We start from the raw sequence: 8,194 nt of genomic DNA, 5'->3' as shown, positions 1-8,194 counted from the left end.
CATGGCTTCTGGTTGGGATATGTACGTGCAGTCACTGTGGGAACGACGTCGTCGATGCACTTAATGATGAAGCCGATGACTGATGTGGTATACTCCTCAATGCCATTTTATGAATTCCGGAACATATTCCAGTCTCTGCTAGCAAAACAGTCCTGTAGCGTAGCTTCCGCGTCATCTGACCGGTTACGTATTGCGCGAGTCACTGGTACTTCCTGTTTTACGTTTTGCTTGTAAGCAGGAATCAGGAGGATATAATTATGGTCAGATTTTCCAAATTGAGAGCGAGGGAGAGCTTTGTATGCATCTCTGTGTGTGGAGTAAAGGTGGTCTAGAGTTTTTTTCTCTTTGTTTTCACATGTGACACGCTGATAGAAATTAGGTAAAACAGATGTAACTTTACCTGCATTAAAGTCCCCGGCCACAAGGAGCGCCGCTTCTGGATGAGCATTTTCTTCTTTGCTTATGGCCTTACACAGCTCATGAGTGCGGTCTTAGAGCCAAAGTTGGTTTGTGGTGGTAAATAGACGGTTAAGAAAAATATAAATGAACACTCTCTTGGTAGATAGTGCAGTGTACAGCTTATCATGAGGTACTCTACCTCAGGGGAGCAATACTTTGAGACTACCTTAATATTATACATTGCGTACCAGATCCTCAGTATATCCTGCTTATCCTGCATGATTTTGGGTCTCCGTCAGAGGCTCCAGGTCTGGATCCTCCACTGTCAGTGAAACTAAATGATGAAAAGACCCGTGTGGATCTGGGTAGCTCTTCTGCTGAAGTGACAGACTCTGCTCTGTACTATTGTGCTGTGGAGCCCAGAGTGACAGTGAGAGGGAACCCAGAAACACTTTACTAAAACCTGTTTCTGTATGACTGTGCTGTGACAACTCACTGACTCAGCCCTCACCAGAATAGATACTTGTCCGTTTGTGGTTTTAGAAGGACCTGCTGTCTACTGTTTGAAAGCAACGCCATCAAGTAGAGTCTGTAGTAAATAAATCAATTGTGGTAAATGCTTTCAAATGTACATATAACATTTAATTGTTTTAATATTGTCAGTAGGGGGAGCTAAAGCCAAGGATTAGATCATGGATCCTTGTTATAAGACATGATTCTATCTACATTAATAAAATCAATCTAAGGAGGAGGAGCAGCAACAACCATAGCAACAGCAACAACAGTAGAACACTCTTGGAAAGAACAGGAATCAGTCTGATTTGCTGCCGTTACTGTCAGTTTGTCTTTCTTACAAAGACCATTATGTTACTTTTTTCTATTTTACTGTTAACAACAATTAAAGGTAAGAGACAGTGTTTGTACAATATATTTTTTTTATTGTATATTTTATATACATATATATAGACAATAAAACAAACACTATCCAAGGAAATAATATCAATCTTCCATGTGGGTTTACGGTATTATATTTTGCAGGATTCATTTCTGAAGAGGTAATTGCACCATATACTGATGCAGTGCTGGCTTTGGACACGGACAGAGTTACACTCTCTTGTAACTACACCGCTGGTGACACTCTTCAATGGTATCGACAATATCCCAAATCACCACCACAGTTACTGGTTATGGAACATATGATTGAAAAAACTTCAGGTTTTACTCTAAATCATGACAAAAAAGCCAAACGTGTAGATCTGGAGATCAAATCCGCTGAAGTGACAGACTCTGCTCTGTACTACTGTGCTCTGAGGTCCACAGTGAAAGGAAACCCAGAAATGCTGTACAAAAACCTGACAATATATACTGTAGAAAGAAAGCCATAACAGAAAACATTTCAAGTTAGAGTCAAGAGGAGGCGCTGTATAATCAAAGATCCACATGTAGCTTATGGATGTTATTGTTCAGGAAGTAGCTAGACAGTCAGGTCTCTCAGTGCTGTCTGTCTGCATGTTTCTCAAATGTATAGCACGATGTTGCTGTTCTCATTTCTTCTCTTTTCAGCTTTTTTAAGTGAGTTATTATATGGATTGAAATCCTTGCTCTCATCTGTGAATTTAATCATACAGTGAACGAAGAACATATTTTACATCTCTGCCCATGTCACTTCCTGTTGAACGTGGAACAAGGAAGAGCTCGGTTTTGTTTGTTTGGAAAGTTTGTTGTTTGAAAATATATTGGAAAGTTCTTGGTAGCTACCTAGCTTCTAAATTTGGATCCCGTGACGCAGTTGGCATCAGTTGCTGGGACTGCTTGTCTCTTTCCAGTGATTCTGCCAACCAAGGACGGGTCTGAGGAGTGTCGCGGTTAGCCATTGTGGCTGGGACCACGGATTGTCCCGGGTTTGTGGCTGTCTAGATCCCTGCTGTTTGTTGTTTTCAATTTTCCCCATGACCTGTCCTGTCTGGAACTGCGAGGAGTAACAGCGTAACTAGGGTTGACAACTGTCCCGTATTAGCCGGGAGGTCCCTTATATTGGGCTAAATTGGTTTGTCCCATACGGGACCTCCCTTGTCCCGTATATTCATCCAATCACAGTATAGCATAAACCCGCCAATTCCTGTAAGTAATTTCTGTTGTTGTTCGGTCGGTTTGGCATATCAAGGAAATATGGATAAACCTGCTAAAAAGAAAAGACTGTGTAGCTACAACAAACAATGTGAAGCAAAAAGACGTGGGTTAAGCCCGTCAGTGGTGACTCGACGAAAGCTTTCTGTACTTTATGCCGTCGGGAATTCTTAATTGGCCATGGAGGGGAGAATGACCTAATTCAGCATGCATTCATAGAAATGCACAAGAAGGCCACACTAGCTAAAGGTGCTACTGTAGCAATATCAGTGCATTCTTCGTGGCGACTACTGCAAAAAATTACAACATCGCGGCAAGTGAAGCCTCTTTTCCTCTTTTGCATTTGAAAAGTTTTCTTTCTTTGCTGTAAAGGTTCAAATTGTGATTTATTTGATCATTTATTTTGAGGTTTATTCACATACGTTTACATAATTATACAGTTTTAGTAAAGCTATAGACAAAATGGAATATAAAAATGTTTTACCTTTCCAATTGAAAAAGATCACGAATATACACTGTCCATTCTTTGTTAGTGAGAAAGATGACAATCCTAATCGTAACATACGTTGCTAGCTACCATGACAAAGACCAAAGCTGGCGGGAGTACCGTTGAGGACAGTGGTGTGTCTCTATCACACATGAAGGATATTTTAAACAAACAAAAAGAGACCTACAAGCAGTTGTTACAACAACAAGAAAATAGCTTCAAAGTGTTTTGTCCAAATACTTGTGTATTCTACTAATAAAATAACGGACAACCTGACCACAGAGGTCCAGGACCTGAAGAACAGTTTGCAGTTCTCCCAGGGTCAGCTCAAAGAGTTGAAACAGGAGAACGGCAAGATGACAGCAATCTGTAAGTCATTGAGAGAGGACATCAGTTCTGTGTGTGAATCCATGATAACAATGACAGATAAACCTCGAGAAACAATCAAGGCGGAACAACATGGTTGTGGATGGAATTGCAGAATCTCCACATGAGACCTGGACGGAGTCTGAGGACAAAGTGAGGGGAATGATCTCTGAGAAATTGAAGATGGACCACAGGAAGATTGAGGTGGAGCACGCCCACAGGACTGGAAAACCCACCCCTGGCCCAGGTGACAGGCCCAGGCCGATAGTGGTCAAGTTCCTCAGGTTCAAGGACAAGGTAGCTGTTCTCGAAAGAGCCAAGAACTTGAGAGGAACGTATATCTTCCTCAACGAGGACTATCCTGAAGCTATGCGCCAGAAGAGGAAAGAACTGATCCCAGCCATGAAAGCTGCCAGAGCGCGTGGCGACATTGCGTACATTCGCTATGACAGGCTCATTGTCCACCCTCCCTCCCAGAAGCCTGGAAGGGATGAGAGAGCCAAGCCTATGTGTTCGTAGCCTCAACCCGCAGCACACATACACACCAATTGATTAATGCTGCTGAATGTATTTTTTTTTTATCTTGCTTTGTCTGCTCTTTTCAGTATTACGTTAATCTCTGATAAGCTACCCAGGAAAGTGCTGAAAATAGCCCATATTAATATATGTAGCCTTAGAAATAAGGTTCATGAAATCAATAACTTGCTACCATCAGATAACATTCATATATTATCCATTTCTGAGACTTACTTAGATAATTTTTTGATGATACAGCCGTAGCAATACAAGGATATAACATTTATTAAAGAGACATAAATGCTTATGGTGGAGGTGTTGCTGTATATATTCAGAGCCATATCCCTGTAATGATTAGAGTAGATCGTATGTCAAGTGTTATTGAAATGTTGTGGTTGCAGATTCACTTGGAACATCTAAAGCTTTTTCTTTTGTGGTGTTGCTATAGGCCACACCAAGTGCTAACAGTCAGTATCTAAATAATATGTGTGAAATGCTTGATAGTGTATGTGATCTAAACAGAGGTCTACTTTATTTGGGGACATGAATATTGACTGTTTTTTATAAAGCTGCCCGCTCAAGAGGAAGCTTCTTACTGTAACCAGTGCCTGTAATCTGGTTCAGGTTATTAATCAACCTACCAGGATGTTTACAAACGCTACAGGAACAAGATTATCCACATGTATTGATCACATTTTTACTAATGCTGTAGAACTTTGTTGTAAAGCTATATCCATACCCATTGGATGCAGTGATCACAGTATAGTGACTATATCCAGGAAAGCCAAAGTTCCAACAGCTGGGCCTAAAATAGTGTATAAGAGATCATAGAAAATAATTTGCTGTGACTCTTATGTGGATGATGTTAAAGATATGTGTTGGGCTGAGGTGATTAATGAGGAGCATCCAGACGCTGCACTTGATGAAGTGATGAAACTGCTTCTTCCAAATATTGATAAACATGCACCTGTTAAGATTAAGAAACTGACTGTCAGAACTGTTAAAGAGATGGGGCAAAAGGAGTGGCTAATAAGTCTGGCTGCACATCTGACTGGCTTACTTACTGCAAATTGAGAAATTATGTGACTAAACTCAACAAAAAGAAGAAGAAACTGTATTATGAAGCCAAGATCAATGATATAAAGAATTATGGAAAAAAAACTTTGGAGTACTTTAAATGAAATTATGGGCAGAAAGACAAATTCAACTCCATCTTTCATCGAATCAGGTGGCTAATTCATCACAAAACCATTTGATGTTGGCAATTATTTTAATGATTATTTCATTGACAAAGTGGCCAAATTTAGGCAGGAAATTACCACAACGAACAGTGAGCAATTATATTTATGCATAAAAAAACAAATAATGAAAGAAAAGCAATGCAAGTTTGAATTTTGTAAAGTTAGTGTGGGAGAGGTGGAAAAACTATTGTTATCGATCAATAATGACAAACCTGGCATTGACAACTTAGATGGAAAGCTACTGAGGATGGTATCTGACTCTATAGCCAATCTTATGTCATATTTTTTTATCTGAGCCTAGAGGAAAGTCTTTGTCCTCGGGGCTGGAGGGAAGCCAAAGTAATTCTGCTACCCAAGAGTGGTAGAGGGGCCTTTACTGGTTCAAACAGCAGACCTATAAGCTTGCTGCCAGCTCTTAGCAAACTGTTGGAAAAAATGTTTTTTGACCAAATACAATGCTATTTCTCTGTAAACAAATAAACAATAGACTTTCAGAATGCTTATAGAGAATGGCACTCAACATGTACTGCACTGACACAAATGACTGATGATTGGTTGAAAGAAATTGATAATAAGAAGATTGTGGGAGCTGTACTGTTAGATTTCAGTGCAGCCTTTGATATTATTGACCATAACTTGTTGTTGAAAAAACGTATTTGCTATGGCTTTTCAACCTCTGCCATATTGTGGATTCAGAGCTATCCATCTAATACAACTCAAAGGGTATTCTTTAATGGAAGCTTCTCTAATGTCAAACATGTAAAGTATGGTGTACTGCAGGGCAGCTCTCTAGGCCCTCAACTCTTTTCTATTTTTACCAATGACCTGCCATTGGCATTAAACAAAGCATGTGTGTCTATGTATGCTGATGATTCAATCAGTAATAAACTGGTCCTGAACATCTCTAAAACTAAGAGCATTGTATTTGATACAAATCAGTCTGGTAATGAATGGTGCTGCTGTTGAACAAGTTGAGGGGACTAAACTACTTGGCGTTACCTTAGATTGTAAACTGTCATGGTCAAAACATATAGATTCAATGGTTGTAAAGATGGGAAGAGGTCTAGCCGTAATAAAGAGATGCTCTGCTTTTTGACACCACACTCCACAAAGCAAGTTCTGCAGGCTCTAGTTTTGTCTAATCTTGATTATTGTCCAGTTGTGTGGTCCAGTGCTGCAAGGAAAGACCTAGTTAAGCTGCAGCTGGCCCAGACCAGAGCGGCATGTTTTGGACTTAATTGTAATCAAGAGGGCTGATATAAATACTATGCAGTCTCTCTTGGCTAAGAGTTGAGGAGAGACTGACTGCCTCACTTCTTCTTTTTATAAAAAACAATGTGTTGAAAATCCCAAATTGTTTGCATAGTGTCACGATCGTGTACTGGAGAGAATGAGGACCAAGGCGCAGCTGGATATGAACACATCTTCTCTTTTTTTATTTAAAAAAAACGAAGATGAACACGACACAAAACACTTTACAAACTAACAAAACAACAAAACGACCGTGAAGCTACAAACGTTGTGCATAGACAGACAGGCTACAAACGTTCTGACATAGACAATTACCCACAACTAATGAGAGCCTATGGCTACCCTAAATAAGGCTCCCAATCAGAGACAACCGAAATCAGCTGTCTCTAATTGGGAACTCATTCGGGCAACCATAGACTCTCCTAGAATACTAACCACCATAGACAATACTAGACATCTACACTCAACACAAAACCATACACTACAACCATTAACCCCTTTACCAAATAAACACCCAAAACAACAAAACATAAACATTACCCATGTCACACCCTGACCTAACTACAATAATAAAGAAAACCAATAATACTAAGGCCAGGGTGTGACACATAGTCAATTTATACACAGCTCTGACACACACACTTATCCCACTAGACATGCCACCAGAGGTGTCACGCCCTGACCATAGAGAGCCTTTTTATTCTCTATTTTGGTTAGGTCGGGATGTGACTAGGGTGGGTAATCTAGGTTGTTTATTTCTATGTTGGCCTGGTATGGTTCAGGCAGCTGTTTATCGTTGTCTCTAATTGGGGATCATATTTAGGCAGCCATTTCCCCACTGTGTTTTGTGGGATCTTGTTTATGTGTAGTTGCCTGTGCACACTTAATTTACTTCACGTTTAATTCATTCTTTATTGGTTTTGTGCGTTTCATTCATTAAACATGTGGAACCCATATCACGCTGTGCTTTGGTACGAATGTTATTACGATGATCGTGACAAGGGATCTTTTACAATCCCCAAATCCAGAACAAATTCAAGAAAACGTGTAGTATTATATAGTGCCCTTACTGCATGGATCTTCCTTCCATCTCATATTGCTCAAACAAACAGCAAACCTGGTTTCAAAAAACTGATAAACAACACAACACATGATCTGAACAACAGTATAGAAACATAAAAACACGAGGAAACTTTCAGACTGCTGAGATCTTTCTGTCAGTTTGTCTCTGTTTATCTAATATGGTGTTGCTGGATTCACTGTTGTTCCTGACCATATTTATTGGTAGGCAATATTCAGGTGTCAGTTGTAAGGACCTCTCTAATCAAGAAAGAGGAGTACTGACCAGTGGTGTAAAGTAAAAATACTTTAAAGTACTACTTAAGTCGTTTTTTGGGGTATCTGTACTTTACCTTACTATTTATATGATTGACAACTTTGACTTTTACTCCACTACATTCCTAAAGAAAATAACATACTTTCTGCTCCATACATTTTCCGTGACACCCAAAAGTACTCATTACATTTTGAATGCTTAGCAAGACAGTAAAATGGTGAAATGCACACTTATCAAGGGAACATCCCTGGTCATCCCTACTGTATCTGATCTGGCGGACTCACTAACACAAATGCTTTGTTTGTAAATTATGTCTGTGTGCCCCTGGCTATCCGTAAATTAAGAAAACAAGAAAATCATGTTGTGGTTTGGTGCCATCTGGTTTGCTTAATATAAGAATGTGAAATGATTTTAACTGTTGATATTTAAGTATATTTCAGCAATTACATTAACTTTTTTTAATTTAACCAG

The sequence above is a fragment of the Salvelinus fontinalis genome, chromosome 17 (assembly GCF_029448725.1).
Source record: "Salvelinus fontinalis isolate EN_2023a chromosome 17, ASM2944872v1, whole genome shotgun sequence".
NCBI classification, from domain to species: domain Eukaryota; kingdom Metazoa; phylum Chordata; class Actinopteri; order Salmoniformes; family Salmonidae; genus Salvelinus; species Salvelinus fontinalis.
The sequence above is the reverse complement of the archived record's forward strand: the minus strand, read 5'-3'. Positions refer to the sequence as shown.